Genomic DNA, 22,123 nt, shown 5'->3' on the forward strand with positions numbered 1-22,123 from the left:
CTATAATTTATAGAATAAAATAATTTATTTGATAGATCCAGTATATATGTTCTCATGTTTACAAAATGTCTGTTTTCTTTTAATTATGAAAAACATATTAAGTTCAATTCTGAACATAATGGTAAAATATATCAAAACTTAATTAGTAATAAAAATAATAGTTTGGCCTTCTTCACTTTATTTTCTTTCTGTCTTCTATATTAATTAAGTAAGTTAATAAATAAAAAAGTGTTTTAGAGATAATAAAATATTGACAAAGACATTTGTATTTTGTTATATAAGAAAATGACCAATTTACCATCAATTAAAAGAAAAACATCTTGAAGCAATAAAGAAGAAGATCCTAAAGTCCCATTTCATACCTTTGTTTCAGAATCCAGTCTTGGAGGCTGTCCACCCATGATAAGAAGTTGCTTGACTATAGACACCTGGCTTATTCTTTTTTACCTCATCCATCATTCCGACTTACTATTCCAAAAAGATGCCAGATATTTCTGGAGTTAGAGTAAGCCAGTGGTCCATCAGAATCATTCTAAAAGAAGAGAGAAAATGTTGCTTGTCCTGTTAAAGAACTTTCTTGTATCTCTCATTTGAAGTTATCAATAGTCCTTGGGAACTGAAAACAATTCTTCCTCTTTGGGTATAGACTTAAGGAAACCTTGGGTTTATTCAAAATGTAAGGCAACTACAAGCCATGTTATTTTGCCTACACATATCAAATGTTGGATTGGACATATCAGAATTTGAATTTAGAGTCCAGAACTGAATAGAGAGAAGGTAAACTAGCTACAGTGGACATTTTACTGAGTTTAAGTATCCATGATGAAACCTCAACAGAATGGTGGGTGACATGAGCTCAACTTCGTGTTCAACATCATGCTCAACTTCCTACCACATCTCGGGAGAAGGAGGCTATTGTAGGTCTGCAGTTTGCCCAGAAGACAGAACTAATTTTACATTACAGATTTCTAAGTACTATTTTTTTAGTATACTTTTACACTGAGAACTCCATGAAGGTAGGAATTGTGTTCACCACTTCATCCCCAGCAGTTAGGTTGGTATCTGACACATAAATGGAACTAATGTCTTTTGAAATGGATTGAAATAAGAAACTACCATGTGACAATATTCTCACATAAATTATTTTTTGTTGAGAAAAACTTCCATTTAATTGGCACTTTGGGAGAAAATGATTGGATAACAGAGCTGGAGGTACCTGACAGGCATTGGCTTCTCCTGACATACAACCAGTGCATAACATCACGTCAACCATCAGGCCAGATAATGCACATGAGGCATTGCAATCTTTGCTGTCAATAATCTTCAAAAAAGCCTTGAAGTTTCACTGGTAGGACATCTAAAAAAATAAATGCAGTGAATGTTAGGGATTGTAGCCTTTTTGTTGTGATAAAGAACATTTATACACTAAGCAAATTTTTTAAGTCACCAAGAGCCAGGCCATTCCCAGTCTACATTAGTCTTGTTCAGATTTAGAATTGGCTACCTCACACTTTAGTCCAATTTTTCCAATTCTCATTCCAAGAGATATTTGAGAAATTATGTTGTTACATTGTATGCATGTATGACTATATAATAATGCATCAATATAACCTATGGAAAAAAATTTGTTAAGTTTTAGATTTTTTTAAAGAAATTGAAGATGATAGGATGCTGTGCTTTCTGTCCTGACACTTGAGTTTTCTTTTCCAGATTTTTGCTGATTGACTAATTGTATGAGGAAGTAATTGATGAATTGTTTAAATACTTATTCCCATGAAACTATTATTTTTTTTTTTAAAAAAAACTTATCATTCAATAAAGTATTCCTCATCCTGCAACTACAACATTGTTCTTTTCTGAGAGCTTTATATTTGCTTCAGGAAGATAAAACCTATGAACATACTTTGTAAAAAAGACGTCTTCGGGCAGCTGCACAAGGGCAATACTATCATGAACTTTAGCACTGTTATAATTTTCATGAAAAATAATTCTTTGAATTTTTCATGTCATGTATGGTCTATTTACTACAGTTCCAAAGTTGAGAGTTCAATCCTTTGAATTATTTTTGCTAGAGGACACAATTTAATACATTAAGTCCTCTTAGGAATGATGATCTCATGAGTTTAAAACATGATGTTCCCAAACAAAATTTTATTATAAAGCACTTAAATTATTATCTTAATAATTTCTCTAACATGGAACTGTTATAAATATTGCAGCACATAAAAACAGTGCTAAACCTGTCAACTTTCTGAAGATCCTCCCAGTGAGGATCACTGGTGTTCTTTCCATGATGATTCAGTTCCATCTGGGTTCTGAGCATTTGCTCTGGGCCAGAATTATATGAGCATCTTCAGTTCCATAAGTGTGTGAGTCTAGAATTAGTCTTATCATTATACACCCTGGGTTCTAAGAACTGCAAGGCTGTGGGAACTGTTTACCTAAAAGATTGCAGCTCTTTCTCACTCATTCACCCTATTATGTTCATCTAGTCAATGCATCTTGGTGTCTAATTTACCAGTGCCCCCAGTTCCTTACTGAGACTCTTTCTTAATTCAGGACCTAACATCCTGTTTATTTATTTTCACCTCTTCCTAAAAATATCAGGCACTATTTTTTTTTATTTTTTTTTTAAAAGAGAGAGAGAGAGAGAGAGAGAGAGAGAGAGAGAGAGAGAGAGAGAGAGAGGGAAACTTTTTAATATTTATTTTTTAGTTTTTGGCGGACACAACATCTTTGTATGTGGTGCTGAGGATTGAACCCTGGCCACACGAATGCCAGGTGAGCATGCTACCGCTTGAGCCACATCCCCAGCCCCAGGCACTATTTTTTTTAAGGCTTCAATATCTTCATGTTCTGTCTCCCATTCTCAAACTTCCAGTGACTCCACAAGGTCAACAACAGTGCTTCTTAAATTTCATTTCCTTAGAGTCAACTCTGGCTCCACCTCCAGAGATTTATATTAAAAATGTTTTTGAGTATCTAGACTTTGCTGTTCATGGTCGTGGACTGCTTTTTAAAAATCACTTCTGAAAGACAAATTTGTTGAATATACTTTGTAAAGACACTTCTGCAACAAGTTTCTTATCTTTTGGAGATGTCCACAACCAATGGAAATAAACTTTCAAAGAATATTTGCTAATGTTCCTTTTAACAAAATCTTCTTTAGGGCTGGGGCTGTGTGGCTCAGCGGTAGCGCACTTGCCTGGCATGTGTGAGGCAATGAGTTCAATTCTCAGCACCACATATAAATAAATAAAATAAAGGTCCATCAACAACTAAAAAAAAAATTTTTTTAAATCTTTATTTCAAACTGCTTTTTTCCCCATCTACTGAATACAACTTGTGTAATTCTACCCCCACTCATTTTGAAGAAAGCTATTTTTTTAAACCAGAAATGCATATTTTTCTCATCCACCTACCTTATCAATCAAACATTATATCTTTAAGATTCAGTTAAATCTTATATCTTCATTCTACTGCCAAATATATTCTCTTTCTTCAAATTTACTTGGCACTATCGATTATACATGTGGTATATATCACACTATGTATGCTGCCTTGTACTTTTAATGTGTGACATTTATATTTCTTCAACTAGTTTGCAAATTCCTAGATGAAAAAACAAATAACGACCTAGTAACTGGAATCAGACATACCTGGATTTGGATTCAATTTCTATTATTTAAGAGCTATATAATTTTGGCCAAGTTAAGTCAACTATCTTTTCTGAGTCTTAGTTTCCTCCTTTAAATATGTTCAATTATACCTTCTTTACAAATTATTGTTATAATTAAATAAGATGATGTTAGTAAAGCACTTAAGACCAGGCCAAAGGAGCTATTTAGAAAATATTAATTAATTATGTTCAATTTCCCATTCTTTCCTGAATTTAGATACTTTCTCTGTCTTTCAATTATATAGGTAATAACAAATTTTGTGTGTGATTGTAAATTTTGTAAATCTTGGTGATCCTTCACACATTAGGTTAACCCCTATAGGCTACCCAAAACATCCTGTACCCCCATAGGCTAACCAAAAACAGCAGCCTACATTTATTCAAACTTTTAAACTTATTTAACAAAGCAGTAAACTGCAGATAATAACCACTGCAGCTGATCAGAGAGCATAGTTGTGTTGGCCTTTCCATCACATGCCGGCCTGCCATGGCCGTTCCCCTTTCAGAGCAATTGTCCCATTCACAATTTGGTTGCCAGCTGTGACACTGTTGGCTAGTTGTCTCCCATAACCTGGAGAAAGGATTTATTTACACAAGAGAAGGTATTTTCAATTATGTTTTATAAGGACTACTACATTAAAACACTCCTTGATGCCTGTCAGTGGTTGTCTAGCATCTCCTGATTGATTTGGGATCTTTCCTATAATGTGCCATCATTATAGTTCTCTACTCTATCTTAGGTTGGAAGACTCTGACTCATCCTCTTTTCCCATCTCAAACACCTTTTAAATCCTTCCTTCCACTCTCTTGTTGAAATTCTTCTCTTCCTAAGTAGACTTGAAGGTAGAGTATTTGATTCATTCATTCATTCATTCATTCATTCATTCATTCATTCCACATCTTCCATAGCATTGGTAGTGTTGTCTGTAAGGCACCAGGTAGAAAGCAGTGCTCTAAAAATATCCGTGAGTTCATGAAAGCATCGATGTATCTTGTGGGCAATGAGATACACTGAAGAGAATTTTTTTTAATTGCAGAACTGGCTTTATTAGTAAAAAATGTATTTGACACTTTCTCGTCTGTATTTTCTTTTCCTAAACTGTTCAATCTTTTTTATTTTAATTATTCATATAAGATCCTTCACCCATGACTGCACTCTTTGGAATCAGATCTTATTTCACTCTTTTGTACAAATGTTAAAATTTATAAACCAGTGCTTTTCAAAAGGAATGTCCTATCTGCTACATTGTCATTTTGAAAATGCACTATAAATCCCACATGGTGTTTTTCAAGGTATTTTTTTTAGGAAAAAAATGCAGAAATACTTGTGAATGTATTGAATTTATAATAAAGTTTCTTAACTTACAGTTAGTTGTAGGTGAGGATTCAAGAATAGACTTGCTGATTTCTGGAAGTAAAGAAGAAAAAACCCAAACCTATAAAACTGATAAATGCCAAAGAATTAACTGCAACCTAATAACACAAATACAACTTTTTTAGCCCAATTATGCCCCAAATAGGATATTTGGTCTAGTTCACTTGTTATTTCTTTCTCTGTCTTTATTTATTTATTTATTTATTTATTTATTTATTTTGAAGATAGGGAGGTGGGAGGGAGATACTGAGGATTGAACTCAGGAGCACTCGGCCACTGAGCCACATCCCAAGAGCTCTTTTGTATTTTATTTAGAGACAGGGTCTCATTGAATTTCTTAGCCCATCACTGTTGCTGAGGCTGGCTTTGAACTCATGATGCTCCTTCTTTAGCCTTCCAAGCTGCTGGGATTACGAGTGTGCACCACCACCCACTGTCGATGTCACATGTTATTAACCTCCATAATTTTCATTACATTTTGACCTCTTGCCTCATCTCCACCATGTGCTATCAGGAAAGGGAAACAAGGAACAAAGCTTTCAGGTTTATGATAGTTGTAGTAAATTGGGCTGGAGATATAGCTCAGTTGGTAGAGTACTTGCCTCGAATGCATAAGGCCCTTATTAAATAAGTTCAAAAGTTTGAATATGTGTGTGTGTGTGTGTGTGTGTGTGTGTGTGTGTGTGTGTGACAGTGGACTGCATTATATTCTTACTTCGCATATAGAGCAAAACTTTTCGTATCGCTAATTGTATACAAAGTATATTCATACCAATTCGTGTCTTCATACCTGTACTTTGGATAATAATGGTCATCACATTCCACCATCATTTATAACCCTATGCCCCCTTCCTTCCCTTCCAACCCCTCTTCCTATCTAGAGTTCATCTGTTCCTCCCATGCTCCCTCTCCCTATCCCACTATGAATCAGCCTCCTTATATCAAAGAAAACATTTGGCATTTGGTTTTTGGGGATTGGATAACTTCACTTAGCATTGTCTTCTCCAATTCCACCCATTTACCTGCAAATGCCATGATTTTATTCTCTTTTATTGCTGAGTAAATTTCCATTGTGTATATATGCCACACCTTTTTTTATCCATTCATCTATTGAAGGGCATCTAGGTTGGTTCCACAGTTTAACTATTGTGAATTGTGCTGCTACAAACACTGATGTGGCTGTGTCCCTGTGGTATGCTGTTTTTAAGTCCTTTGGGTATAGACCAAGGAGAGGGATAGCTGGCTCAAATTGTGATTCCATTCCCAATTTTTAAAGGAATTTCCATACTGCTTTCCATATTGGCTGCACCAATTTGCAGTCCCACCAGCAGTGTATGAGTGTACCTTTTTTCCCACACCCTCACCAGCAATTATTGTTGTTTGTCTTTATTATAGCTGCCAATCTGACTGGAGTAAGATGAAATCTTAGAGTGGTTTTGATTTGCATTTGTCCATATGCAACAAAATGAAATTAAACCTCTATCTCTCACCATGCACAAAACTCAACTCAAAATGGATCAAGGACATAGGAATAAACCAGAGACCCTATGTCTAATAGAAGAAAAAGTAGGCCCTAATCTTCATTATGTGGGCTTAGGCCCCAACTTCCTTAATAAGACTCCTGTGGCGCAAGAATTAAAATCAAGAATCAATAAATGGGATGAACTTAAACTAAAAAGTTTCTTCTGAGCAAAAGAAACAATCTGTGAGGTAAATAGAGAGCCTACATCTTGGGAGCAAATCTTTACCCCTCACACATCAAATAGAGCACTAATCTGTAGGGTATATAAAGAACTCAAATAGCTAAGCACCAAAAAACAAACAACCCAATCAATAAATAGGCCTAGGAACTGAACAGACACTTCTCAGAAGATGATATACAATTAATAACAAATATATGAAAAAATGTTTATCATCACTAGCAATTAGACAAATCCTTGTATTTTTTTCATGATGATTATCTTTATTCTGAAATACAGAAGGTTATGTATATTTTAAAGGAAAAGAATCACAAATTTCTAAAACTCTTTATTCCTTTTTTTTTCTAAAAGTTTTTGTTAAATAGTCCAGAAACCTAAGGAACAGAAAAGAAAAGAAAGGAAAAAAAGTAGAAATAAGTAAAATACTGGTAAGTTCAATGGACAAGGAACTGAATTCCAGGATGTCGTGTTGTCTGCCAGTATCTGCTATAAAACAGCTTTGATTTCAGTCCTCATGCTTTTTGTAGGAGGAAACTTGACCAGCCCAAATTTATCTTATAATTTTATGCAGAGATACAGCTCAGAGGAATAAAAATCATCACAAGGTGTAACACTATATTTATAATGCTAAGGTCTGGGTTTGGGCTCAGCTATGTCATTTAAAATCTTGTGCATCAAGCAAGTGCCTTGACTTTTATGAACCTCAGTTCACTGCATGTGAAAATAGGAATAGTAGAAAAACTGGTCCTGACTAGTTCAAAGGATTATTGTGAATGTCAAAGGATTATTGTGAATGGATGTCAAAATTCTGTAAACACATAAAGTTATGTGCTTATTTAAGGGCTTATTTTTCTGAAAGGCAAAAATTAATTGGAAAAATCAACTTTGGGGTGTGTACTGTTAATAAAAGGATTGAAAATAAGACAATGTATATAGACAATCATGCTTGAATATCTACTATTAAAAGAGTCATTTATGGATTATACATTGCTTACCACCCATCAAATCTTAATAACCAATAGCTAACTTGAGCCAAGAAGAAAAAGAATATATACAGTTGGAAATATATTGACTAAAGAATGTAACAACTCAACAAAAAAACCTACTGTATAAGCTACTTTATTGACAATGAATATTGACATCAAGTTTTGAGCATTTCAGTCTTGCCAAACCGCCATAACTGGTGACATTACTATAAGCAGACATTTGATTTAAAAAAATTATCAAATTCTGTGTCAAAGAAAAATAATTATGATGTTGAAATAAAATATAAGTAAATGAATAAAAATTCCTAGGAGAAATTTAAGATTCATGTTTATTTTCAATTTTTTAAACTGAAAAGGATTTAATAGTATAAGTTAAAATTGAAAATAGTCAATATTGACCAACTGCCAGAAAATGAACTAGGAGACTGAAGTTTCTCCCAAGGTTGCTATCACTCCAAGAAAAATAAGGATCATCATCCATAGAGGCCAAGTTCATTTCTGGGAAGACATATTGGGTCTATGAAAGAGGAAAAAAATGTTTCAATTAAGGTGATAGACATTCCAGATCTACCTGGCTGTTTGTCAATTTATATAACACAATTTATAATTTATGCATTAGTTCCTTATGTTAATTTAAATCACAGAAGATTCAAATGTGTCAATAAGGATAGACCCAAGAACACATTCGATTAACAAATTATGCTTGAGCATATGAATGCTGGGGATACATCAGCGAGCAAAGCAGACATGGTGCCTTGACCTCATATTGCTGTGGAGAAATTGACTTCCCTTTTTAAAAAATATAAAGCAGGGGGACTGGGGATGTGGCTCAAGCGGTAGTGCGCTCGCCTGGCATGCGTGCGACTCGGTTGGATCCTCAGCACCTCATACAAAGATGTTGTGTCCACCGAAAACTGAAAAATAAATATTAAAAAATTCTCTCTCTCTCTCTCTCTCTCTCTCTCTCTCTCTCTCTCTGCCTTTAAAATAAAATTAAAAAAATAAAAATATAAAGCAGGTTACAAAACAGGTGTGGTGTTAATATATTTTGTAAATATAGCCATATCATGTCAATGAACAAGTTAAGTTGTTTTTTTTTTACAATTTTAAAGATGTTTTTATTGTTCCATTACAGGTATGCATAGTCGTGAGATTCACTGCAACATATTCATACATAATTAGTTTCATTTTGTTTATTTATCTATTTATTTATTTATTACAATTCACAATAGCTAAACTGTAGAGCCAACCTAGATGCCCTTCAGTGGATGAATGGATTAAAAAATGTGGCATATATACACAATGAAATTTTTTTTGAGAGAGAGAGGGAATTTTTCTTAATATTTATTTTTTAGTTCTTGGCGGACACAACATCTTTGTTTGTATGTGGTGCTGAGGATCGAACCCGGGCCGCACGCATGCCAGGCAAGTGTGCTACCACTTGAGCCACATCCCCAGCCCTACACAATGAAATTTTACTCAGCAATAAAAGAGAATAAAATCATGGTGTTTGCAGGTAAATGGATGGAGTTGGAGAAGATAATGCTAAGTGAAGTTAGCCAATACCCAAAAAAACAAATGCCCAATGTTTTCTCTGATATAAGGAGGCTGACTCATACTTGTGTAGGGAAGGGGAGAATGGGAGGAATAGATGAATTCTAGATAGGGAAGAGGGGTGGGAGGGAATGGGAAGGGGCAGGGGATTAGCAAGGATGGTGGAATATGATGGACATCAGTATCTAAAGTACATGTATGAGGACACGAATTGGGTGTCAACATACTTCATATACAAACAGAGATATAAAAAATTGTGCTATATATGTGTAATAACAATTGTAATGCAAAAAAACCCAAAGTACATGTATTAAGACATGAATTGGCATGAACATACTTTATATAAAAAGATGAAAAATTGTGCTCTATATGTGTAATAAGAATTGTAATGCATTCTGCTGTCGTGTATTTTAAAAAATAAAATCAATTAAATAAAAAAATGGACAAATAAAGATTTAAAGACCAATTGAATACATATTATAGATTTTTAGATTGACAAACAGCCAGCTAGACCATTTATAGATTTAATTATTATGGAAAAAAACAATGAAGTCAACTTTAGTAATGCCTGTGTTACAAAATTAGGGATAAAATTTTTCTCGGCTAGATTTTCTTTTTTTCTACAACACCTGTGGGTTATTTGTGTGACATAAATTGACAGATAAGTTAATTGTTTTATTACAAAACCAAATAAATTAGATGAAAAAGAATCAGAGAATGTAGTGGCTTGGCATCATACAGATAGAGCAGATTAGATTTTGTGGTCACACTAATCTGTGAAGTCTGGACATGAGTTATTCTTCAGATCTTGAAAGACATGCTGTCATGTAATTATATGATGTCATGTAATTGCTCATTTGGAGGAAGGGCTGTAACACAAATCATGATTTCAAATTTCAAAACAGCCTTAACTGTTTCCTCAATCTCTGTACTCTTCATTACTCTAAATAAATATGCAAAACAGAAGACATATTTGGCAGATTACATATTCCTTATGAATATGTCAAGGTTGTGTGTGTGTGTGTGTGTGTGTGTGTGTGTGTGTATTTCTCATTCCTTCTAGGAACAATTGACTTTTAGGTAGATATAGTTTTGCTTTGTTTTATTTTTGTTTTGTTTTGTTTTGTTTAGTTTAGTTTTTTAATGTTATATTACACCACAACTGTGCATCTCCACCTAGTTTTATTTCCTCTTCACTGTTTTCTCTGCTTAATCCTACCTCTTCCTCTTTGTCCTTTTTGATGACTTGTTAGTGTTTCCCAGAACCAACATTATTTGTCAAAGTTCTTCAAAGATACTCCCTGTTTAGGCACATTCCATGTATGCTTTCATACAGGAATTCTGTTTAATCTCATCCTTGGAGAAAAAAGGCTATTCAGTATGTTTCTTCAATAATATTAATAATTTGATTAGTGTTTGATAACATGTTTTTTTTCTAATGACTATAATAAGTGCACTGTGAGAGTCTGGTCTCAAATTTCTTTGACCCAGTTACCTGAGTCTAGTAACCTACTGTTTCTGAGTTGTGTGTATTAGTCTGAGGGACTCAAATATGTAGGCTAAAAAGTGATTCTAAAGCAGTGAAATAGTTTCTACACAATAGTCAATACTTGAAAGTCACATTTGAATCTTCTGAAAAATAATAAAGAACACATATTGTTTACTAATAATATAATGGCATTCAGATTTTTAAATTACTTCTAAGAAACATTTTAATATTATAAATTTTGATTTCAGTTACATTTTTAGAGAACAAAAATAGTGCTGTGCTTTGGTTGGGTTATAAAAGAAATGTTCTGCCTCATTTCCTCAATGTTTCAAGTGAATTATATATCACTATTCCTTCCCAGTAAGCAAAATATTGCTAAATTCTGATTTTTTTAAATAGAGGTCATTAAAATGACTTTTTGTAAAGTATTAATTTTAATATAACTTATTGACAACATTCTGATGCAAATGAAATTCCATTTAATTATGTTCAATATTTGTATTTTTTTAATTACCAGAGAGAATAATCATCCTTTCATATACTTGGGAAAACTTTGGATTTCTACTTTGAAGAATCCTATTTCATAAAATCTAGTCTTTATTTCTATTAGGTTATTAGTCTTTTTTTCCTTAGAGATATATATGAATGCCATATATAAATTTGTATATATATACAATTATGGTTCATTGTTTTGTTAATTTATCTACTACCTGTGTACAGCTTGACATTTCATTGTTTTAAAAGATCTTTTCATCCACCAGGGACTTTTTTATTCTTAACAGTAAAATTGTATATATATATACCAACCACAAAATGTTAAGAAATCTTTCTTACTTTGATTTCTTCAAAGTATTTTTCTGTATTTTCATCTAAATTTTAAGTCTTTTAATGTTCAGATATTTTAAAACTTTAAGAATTATTGTGCTGATATAAAATGATATTGTAATTTTATGATTTTAATTTTTAAATTATTTTTCTAATAGTTGATTTTTCTAGACATTTTATGAGAGATCATACTTTCTCCACTAATATCATGTCTCATGTCATAAACAAAGCAGCCTCCATGTTTCTTTTCTCTTTATTCTGTTCTGTTGGTCTGTTTATCTCTTCTTCTATTGATGCTAAATACTTTTAACTGCTGTAATTAAGAGTTAGCAAATGTTTTCTGTAAAGAGATAAACAATAAAGTCTGAGGCTTAGCCTAGTCTTTTTTGAGGTAATTTCAGGGTTTAAGAAAAAAAAAATAGACCCCCCCCAGCCCATATACACACAAAGAGTTAGTCTACATTGTAGCTACTCAAATTGCCTATTGCAGCACAAAGACATCCACAAAGAATAAGTAAAAGGTATATAAACACAACTGTTTTCAAGTAAATATTTATTTATTTTTATATAAGCCAGATAGGGCCTATGGTTGTCTGACTCCTGCTTTGTATCACAATGTCATGATTTCATGATTTCATCTTTATCTTGTTAATTGTTCATCAGCATGATTTATCAGTCCATTTATTCCTGTCTTCTATTAAATATTTAAATTTTTGTCATTTTAATCATAGATCAATATACAACACACATTTTTTCATTTGTTATTGTTAAGAGTTTTACAGTCATTAATAATATTTGTTTCTATTAGTTTTCTATATGATTATTGCTAGTGTGTAGGAATATTATTGAACATAGATGGCAAACTTGTTGAAGCTTTTATTTATGTTAGTATTTATCTTTAGATTCTTTTAAATTTTTTATATAGACTTGTATTTTGTCTGTCAAAATTAGACTATCATATCTTCTTTTTCAAATATTACATCTCTTTTTTCCTCTTCTTATTACTGCCTGACTAAACCTTGCAGAATGGAATTGAATATTGGTGACATTAGTGGGAATGTCTATCTTGTTCCTAACCTCACTGGAAATGTTTCTAAAATTTACAATAAAATGTATTTTCTTTTAAGGTAGCTATCATATGGTAACAAAATAATATAATCTTCCCTTTTTTTGGTTAAAAAATATAAAACATGTAAGCCTCTCTTTTAATAAGAAAATCACTTTAATTACAATAAAAAGATGAAGGAAATCCAATTAGAATAAAGTATTTTGTTACTATATTCAGTTCTGTGTTATAAACTATGAGTCTTTGTGCCAAGAGAAGTAAAAACTACAGAATATTCATTTAACACAGAGAACCTGCCTCTTAAATGATCAAGTTGAGATGAATTATCAACATATTAACAAACTTATATTGTTTTGATCACTCTTTTAAATGTAAAAAGATGGTTTTGTTATTGAAATTGTCATTAGGAATTTGAATTCATCATTTTAAATTTCTACATGTGTATTAAAACAAAACCTTAGTCTTTTTTGAGGTAATTTCAGAGTTAAGAAAAAAAATAGACCCCCCCAGCCCATATACACACAAAGAGTTAGTTAAGAAATATTAGTTCACATTATATCTGTTATTTTTCATATAAAAATATGATCAAGCCAGGCACAATGGTGCCTCTTGTAATTCAAGTGGTTCAGGAGACTGAGGCAGGAGGTTCACAAGTAGGAGGCCAGTCTCAGCAATTGAGCAAGTCCCTAAGCAACTTAGCAAGATGCTGTCTCAAAATGAAAAATAAACAAGGCTGGGAGTGTGGTCCAGTGGTTAAGCACCCCTGGGTTAAATCTAAAGTACAAAACAACAACAACAACAACAACAACAAAAAACCCACAATTATTTCTTTTTATTTTGTATTGAAAAATCTATAAAAATCCAGAATTCCTTTTATTTTTGAAAGAATAATTCATTTTATTTTTGCAAAATTTAAATAAAGTTAAGGGAATTTTTGATAACCTCTAATTCTCTGAATATTTCCAGCATATTATCATACCCCACTATAGTAGAGTATTTGGGATGCAAGAAGTTGTATATTTTTATCATCTCCTACCTTTTCTACAAGTTTTTAAATGTTTTATTACATTTTATGTTCACCTACTTTCATATTTCTTTGTTGTTGTTATTTTACATAAAGTGTAACATGAGAAATAATTTAACAATCAGTATCCTGACTTTCCTTTGTATATTACTTTTTTATGATTACTCCTAGGTACTTCTACTGTAAATGAATATTATACCATTTCATGATTGCTCCCCCCACCTCACTTTTCAACCTTGCTATAGTCCTGAACTTCGTCCTCTAATTCCTAATGCCAATATGACTGTGGCTTTCTGTTTGAGTTCTAGCTGCCAATGTCACTGGCCTGGTCAGTGCCCTCTGGCAAAAGGCCATGTGCATGTGAATTTCATCCAGTGCAGTTTCTTCCTTTCATGGATTCACTTTCCTTCAGGTTCTGCTTGGTTTTGGTCACTCTCCACTGCCTTCAGGTAGTTGGTTTTTATATTTAGGAATGCATATCCTAAATTGAGCATGCTTGAAATTTGTTGCCCCTTAAATGCCTGCCTATATGAATATGTGTAGGCTCCCCATACAAAATCCCCATGCTTCTATCCTTTGAGGCAGTATTGCCTTTCAGACAGCTCCAGGGCTCTCCGTACTCAATGTTGGTAATTTCGCTATTCTTTAATCTTCTGGTCATGCTTAGTAGCTTCACATTCACCAAGAAAAGAATCCATTGCATTTGGTTAGGATACCGTCTTAAAGACTACTTTCTCAGGGAGACCTTCCCTGCTATTTAAAATGAGATTACATTTCCCACTTAGAGACTCTCTTTGCTCAATACTCTTCAATTATGACTTCAATCATAATTTTATTTCTATGTTGTACTTTTTGCTATGGTTCAAATATATCACCCCAAACTCACATTTTGGAAGCCTAATTCCCAAATTTATATGTTAATAATAATTGGAGGTGGGTTCTTTGAAAGGTAATTGGGGTCAGATAAGGTCATGAGGTAGGGCCCCATGATGGCACTAATTGCTTTATAAGAAGAGGAAATAGGCCTGAGCCAACACACTTGCTGTGTCTTGTCGTGAGATACCTTCCACCAGGTTATGATGTTGCGCAGGAAGCCCACTACCAGATGCTAATACCTTTCTCTTGAATTTCTCAGACTCCAGATCCATGAATGAAATAAACCTCTACTCTTTAGAAACTGCCTGTTCTCTTGTATTCAGTTATAGCAATAGGTAATGGGATAAGACATTCAATTACTTGAATATCTCCCCTGCTAAATTGCAAGCAGGGGAGAGAGATATCCATCTTATTGTTCTTTTCTTTAAAGCCAGTAGGTTAGAGCCATGCTCCCAATATCTGTGTGATCAGTATATATTGAATAAATTATGAGATTTCACTTTCTTTTAATCATTTAAGTTTTTTTAGTATTTTTAAATAAGATTTTTCTTTCTACTTTCTAATAATCACTCTAACATTATGAGTGATAGGTACTTCCTATCTATTCCCTCCAAATTCACACTTTATAAGATGTATAACTTAAGAGATTAATAGGCCAATTTACCATTATTTAACTTATTTTTAAGTCTATATTGATGGAATATTTGAATTACTAAATTGTGATCATCTTTTCATGTATCCACAGAGGTGATAGAATATAAAATCTTTGGTTACTCTTCTGTGTGATTATTTTTTACTGCATATACTTTATAGAGAAGATATGAGGGATGGCAGTTCTAGTTATGGCAATAATTTTTGATAAAATCTCCTCAAGTTTATCTTTTAAAAAATATTTTTAGTTTTAGATGGACACAATACCTACCTACTTACCTTTCTTTCTTTCTTTCTTTCTTTCTTTCTTTCTTTCTTTCTTTCTTTCTTTCCTTCCTTCCTTCTTTCTTTTTTATGTGGTGCTGAGAATCAAACCCAGCGCCTCACACATGCTAGGCAAGCCCTCTACCACAACCCCAGCTCTCAAGTTGAATTTTAATAAATATGTGCAATTGAGTTCTCTAATACAGAAGTGAGATAATGAGGAATATGAAGTATTTTTCACATTTGCTCACCCCAAATATATTCATTTACAATAAAGTGTTGGAGAAAAATTATCATAAGAGATGTCTTACCCATTTTCTTATTTCATTATGGAAGAAAAAAACAATGACCAGAGATAACATCAATTTTAAAACAACTTTTAGAATAGGATGCATTTCTCTACTAATTACCTTTTAAAAAGCAGATTTGACTATCTGCCTATCAATTTCTCTCTATATTAGGTAGTCCAGAAGTGTTTGAAATATCAAAACTTTTTTGAGAAAGGATGCTTTTTAATTCTCTAGTCAGAAGAGAAGGTGGCCTATAATATCTCATTCTGGGGAATTATAATTTTTTCAATGACCTACATCTATCTGATCATTTTTTAATTTTAATTATGACTTTAATCAATAATTTCTAGCTGGATTATATTTTTTAAACACACAATCTTTTTTAATCTGGGGATTAAACAGAGGGGTATTTTGCCGCTGAGCTACATACCCAACCTTTTCTATATATATATATATTTTTTTTTTATTTTGAGACAGGGTCACACAATCTGAGAATTGAGAATATAGTCAGTGCTATGATGTGCTGCTCAGATCTTCAGAATCAAAGGTGCCATTCCCCTAGCTACCAAGAGTTTTGCCTGATGCTGGCTCATAGGAATTATGCTCAATCAAAAGAAGCAGCCTTCACTTTCTTAATTATTTTCTTTGCTGTGCGGAAGCTTTTTAATTTGATTACATGCCACTTACTGATTCTTGTTTTATTTCTTGAGCTTTAGGTGTCTCGTTGAGGAAGTCAGTACCTATACCAATATGGAGTGTTGACTCTGTTTTCTTCTAGCAGTTGCAAGGTTTGTAGTCTGTTTTCTAAGTCTTTGTACCATTTTGATTTGACTTTTGTAAAGGGTGAAAGATAGGGATCTAATTTTTATCTTCTACATATAGTTAACCAATTTTCCCAGCACTATTTGTTAAAAAGCCTGTCTTTTCTCCAACATGTATTTTTGGCACTTTTGTCAAGTATCAGATGGCTCTACACATGTGGGTTTGTTTCTGTGTATTCTATTCTATTCCATTGGTCTTCATGTCTTCACTGATGCCAATACCATGCTGTTTTTGTTTCAATAGTGCCAAAGTATAATTTGAGATCGGGTTTTGTCATGCTTCCTGCCTCGCTTTTCTCACTCAGAATTGTTTTGGGTTTTTTGTCTTATTTTTAATTTTTATTTATTTTTTTTAGTTCTGTGAAGAATGTCATTGGTATTTTATGGAGACTACATTAAGTTTGTATTTTGTTTTTGGCAGGATGGCCATTTTGACAATATTAATTCAGTCTACCCAAGAACATGGGAGGTCTTTCCAACCTCTGAAGTCTTTTTAAAATTTCTTTCTTAAGTGTTCTATAGTTTTCATTGTAGAGTTCTTTTACTTCCTTGGTTAAATTAATTCCTAGGGTTTTTTTAAAAAAGATATTGTAAAGGGAATGGTTTTCCTGATTTCTTTCTCAGCTGAATTGCTGTGGGAGTACATGAAAGCTATTGATTTATGAGTATTGACTTTATATCCTGCTACTTTTGTGGAATACAGAAGCAGGATATTCTGAGATACAGGGAAAGATAATGGAAAATAAGGAAATGTAAAGTAATTGGTGGCCTATACTTGGGTAATGAAACTTATTGGCTCTTCCTAGGACACATATCCAGAAATGGTGATATTAACATGATCTGAGGGTGAAGTTTTTGGCCCTTGATGCCAAAATGTCACCTAACACACACCTACATAGGCCCAGGAGAAAGGTTTCTTTCCACCTGTCTGAAAAAAAAACAAAAGCAGCCTTCAAGTTCCTGAAAAACAACTTGGGCCACTATTAATTAGCATCTTCACTCTTGTATCAGAGGTGTCTTCACAGGTGTTACCTATAGCAAAGCTAATGGGAATTTCCTGCTTTAGCTGTGTGACTTCTGAAATCGGTGATGAAAGCAATTAAGTAAAGGTAAGTGAGGCCACAGGGTCTAATCAGGTTTTTCTTTGGTTTTACAGCTTCAGTCAGTTTAAACCCTAATTATTCTGATAATGTAATTACTGAAATACTAGTTTGCTGGTGATGCAGGCCTTTTTGCTTACTTTTAATATTTTGGTCATTACCCCTCATTTCCACTAGATGGTGTGCAGAGACTGAGGAAATAAATGAAAAGCAAAGGATTTACTTTTTTTGTTGTTGTTGTTGTGTGAGTAAAAATCTGAGAATTTTATTTGGATTTCATTCCTTTTAACACTAATTAATCTAAAGCAGCTGAAGAGACCTATATTTTAAAAAATTATATTTTGACCTTATTTCTAATCAAAACCTCTCTTTTACGGCATTGTCCTATTAATATTCCTTTTCAATTTTGAGTCTTTGAAACATAAATCTCTTTTCTGTCAAAAGGCAAACAGAGAATTAAAATAGACAAGAGAAGGCAGAAAGAAACCACACTAGAAATGACTGAAATCACCCTCGTGGGCAGAGAGGGAAGAAAATATAGCTGTGTTTTTTGTTTAGCAGCAGCTTCTACAGAGGAATGTCACCCTTGGAGACACACTCAATTCCTCCTGGGACATGGCTCCTTGATGGCAGAGTCTGCCTTAAGAGACATAAGAAATATAAGGGGGAGCTGTGACTGAATAAAAGCCAAAGTGGCTACAGAATGGGGGCAGAGGGAGGAACAATCCTTTCCTGAGCCTTAGAGATGTACTGACATGTGGAAGATTGACAAACAGACATTGCTCAGGGAACTGAATGTGCCAGAGGGAACAATTTTCCATAATGTAACAATGCCTTCCAAAATTTGAGAAATACTGGAATGACCAGTTCTTCCTTTTGACCAGCACATTCCCCAGGCTTGTAAGCTTCACAACCACCTATGTTGTCATTAGTCTTCGACCTCTGGACTTACTTAGAGCCCAAGCCCACTTTCAGCTGAATGCTAGTTTGGCTGAACTGACCCTGTGTTTCCCAATTTGCAAATCTATCTCCACCCAATATCTTCATTTTATTTAGCCTCATTTATGACATATTGGTATACAGATCCCAGTCACTTTAACCTCCAAAACTACCAGGATTCAGCTTCCATTAAACAGAGGTAGAATCAATATTGCCGATATTTGCCTTCATGAGTTCTCCCCGTTAAAAAAAAAAGAGAGATGAATTTTATATAAGGAAAGGTGTGCCTCAAAACATTAAAATGCAATTCAAACTTAAAGATATCAGTAAAAGTAAAATCTATAAAAGGAAAAAAAAAAAAAGCAAGATTTCTTGAGAAAATTACAGCATTTACTTGCCACAGCACTTGCTTCTGACAATTGGGTAAAATTAGTAGTGAACTGGTAAATGCTTAACAACCCAACTTTCCCCAGGGGCAGGGTGTGGATTGGAGGCACAGAGGAAGCCCTGATTTCTGTTTGCCAATTTCCATTATGTAAATATCCTGACATGCCTCATTTCAAGCTACCAACATGAAACTGATGAACTTGGCTTTAGGAGGTGATGATATGCACAGAGCTGGTTACTAGCACTACATTGGTAACGAATTATCATGGACTCTTCATTATTCCTAGGAACACTGCCTTCTCATTTTTATACATGTTAAGTGTTTGCACATATTTCCTCAGTTATCTTATTTGGTAACCAAAGAAAACAGTTTTTCTAACATCTTAAAAGTGTCAGGACTTTATTATCACTTTTAAACTTAAGGTCAAATACAAAAGCAATGAGCATTTATCACTATATAAGTGCTTAACAAGGACTACTCTCGCCACACAACAGTCAGCCTTCTAAAACACATCTTCTCACTCTTCCTCAGTGAAGGCAGGTGTGTGTGCTTGGAATTTTTACTTCAGCAAATACCAATTGATCATAAATGGCTCTTGGGTTGAATGCTCTATTCTTTTCCTGACAAGTTTTCAGATGTATGACTTTCTACCTTCACCTTAGGAGCAAGATCACAATGTAAAAATCAAAATAATAAAGCATATTTCTACCTTAGGAGCTGATTCTAAGAGCATTTGGAGTGGGGTCCTCTTCCCTGCCCTTTGAATCTGCATTGCCAGTGGGATTGATTTCCTGCTCTGAAGACATTTTTAAAGGGTTTGTGGTAATAGGGTTTTTGCATATGGATATCCAGTTAACCAGTTGAAAGATGGTTAATGAAAATCAACTCTTTCAAAACCCATCCAATGTACCGACTCGTTTATGCCAAATCTGCTCTAAGGTTATGTTTATCAAAGAAGGTTCTCCAGCAAATGATCATTTAAAATACAGATGCTTAGACTCCTCCAGACTGACTGTATTGAAATGTAAGAATGGGGTTCAAGATATTGTATTTTTGGCAGATACTCCTGGTAAATGTGATAAACATCACAGCTTGAAAAACATTCCTCTCCTTGTACTCAGATAAGTTTTAATAATAATAAACTAGAATATCTAAAATATTTCTACTTTTTCTTTAAAAATTTAAAAGATCTTAAACATCAAAGGATGAGATCATGGTTTTTGGCATGTATTGAAAATTATGAAAGAAATTGTTAGTATTTCCTAGATCACTCATGTGCCATATTTTTTAAGGAATAAAAATTTCTCGTTTTTATTAGAAATTAGGCTAAAATTACTTAATTTCTAATTTTTTTAAGGTTGATTTTCTTCTCTCAATAACTACTCTATGGTTATGCAAACGTTTGCATTAAAGGAAGAAGCGTGAGGGATGTAAAGAAATTCCTTTTACTATTTTTGCAACTATGCTGTAAAACTAAAATTTATTCAAAATGAAAGCTTTTTAATGCTACTTACATTTTTTAAAATATGTAAGTAGACTTTATCACAGATATAACAAAATAGCTTAGAATTTTGGGTTACTTGGCTTGTGTCCTAGTTTTAACTGTATTACACATCAGCCTTTTTTCTTGTGGCTTAAAACATTGAATTAAACTAGATCTGTTATGAAATTACGTCCATCCCTACCATTATGAAATCTTACCATTCCAATTTACATATTCTGATTATGATTTCTTTGTTCACAATATTTATTGTACATAAATTTTACCACAATGAGAAACTATTTTTCATTCTCTTAATGGTATCCTTATGGACAGAAGTTCTTAATTTTGATGATATCCCATTGTCAAACTTTCCTTTATGGTGAGTGCCTTTTTGTGTCCTGTTTAGAAAATATTGAACTAACACAGATTATGAAGACATTTTCTCTTGTTTTTCATCTCATGCTTTATTATTTTGACTTTTACACTGTGATCTTGCCTGAATTACCTTGGAATTACTTATAGTATGTGGTATCAGAAAGGAGTCCTCCCTCCCTCCCTTTCTTCCTTCCTTTCTCCTTTCTTCCTTCCTTCTTTTCTTCCCTCCTTCCTTCTTTTTCGTTTTTGCATATGGATATCTAGTTAACCCAAAACTACTTCAGAACCGATTTCATTATTAAAGGCGGTGCAGGGGAGGTTGGCACACATTTATGTCATCTCTCTCTCTCTCTCTTTTTTTTTCTTCTTCTCTTGCCCTTCTGCCTTCTACCATGGATTGACACAGCAAGAAAATCTTTAGCAAATGTTGATCCCCTCGACCATAAACTTTTCAGCCTCCAGAACTGTAAAGCCAATAAACTTCTGCTTATTATAAATTATTCAATCTCAGGTATTCTATTATAACAACACAAATTAGGCGTAAACATAAGGAAACACAGAATAATCATCTCCTCCAACAAGCTCTGCCCTACACAATTAATCTTAGCTCCATACTCTTCTTCAGACTGCCCAAAGGACCCCATTACATGCCTCTCTGTTACTGTCCCTTCCACTGGAGTGTCAAGAGCCACATTCACCTTGTATTTTATTTACTTTCTATTCCCTTACTAAAATTTACTATTTTATTTATTAAGTGAATGGACTGGGAAATAAAAGTCAAATTGAGTCACAGTATTTGATTGACCTACAAGTACAAGCTTGGGATAGCCACCCTCTAACAAAACCCTCTATGATTCCAACCTCCTGAAATTTACAAGTTTGTGTACTTCAGTTCCCCAAGTTTAGACTGGATTTAATGATGTTCATGATGGTTCTTCTTCAAATTTATAATTTTAGGTGAATGTCAAGTACATGAAAATTACCTTCATGACAAGTCCTCCCCATGGAAAAAAAAATAGAAAAATTTTATATCAGGAAAGATGTACTACAAAACATTAAAATACAATTCAAACATAAAGATATTACTAAAAGTAAAATCTATAAAAGGAAAAACAAGGCAAAGTTTTCTTCAGAAAATTACAGCATTTACTTGCTTACCAGAGCATGCACTTCTCAAATAGAATGTAGCTAAAATGATGGGATGTTGCTCCCAAGATCAGGTTAGTGTCACTTCTAAG

At 33.5% G+C, this 22,123-nt stretch overlaps 1 pseudogene; it reads right to left on the reverse strand.

The window, feature by feature from the left end:
• Window positions 1-369: 369 nt before the first annotated feature.
• LOC143405654 (transmembrane protease serine 11B-like) lies at window positions 370-5,776 on the reverse strand (annotated as a pseudogene).
• Window positions 5,777-22,123: the final 16,347 nt, after the last annotated feature.

This window comes from Callospermophilus lateralis, chromosome 8, assembly GCF_048772815.1.
Source record: "Callospermophilus lateralis isolate mCalLat2 chromosome 8, mCalLat2.hap1, whole genome shotgun sequence".
Taxonomy (NCBI): domain Eukaryota; kingdom Metazoa; phylum Chordata; class Mammalia; order Rodentia; family Sciuridae; genus Callospermophilus; species Callospermophilus lateralis.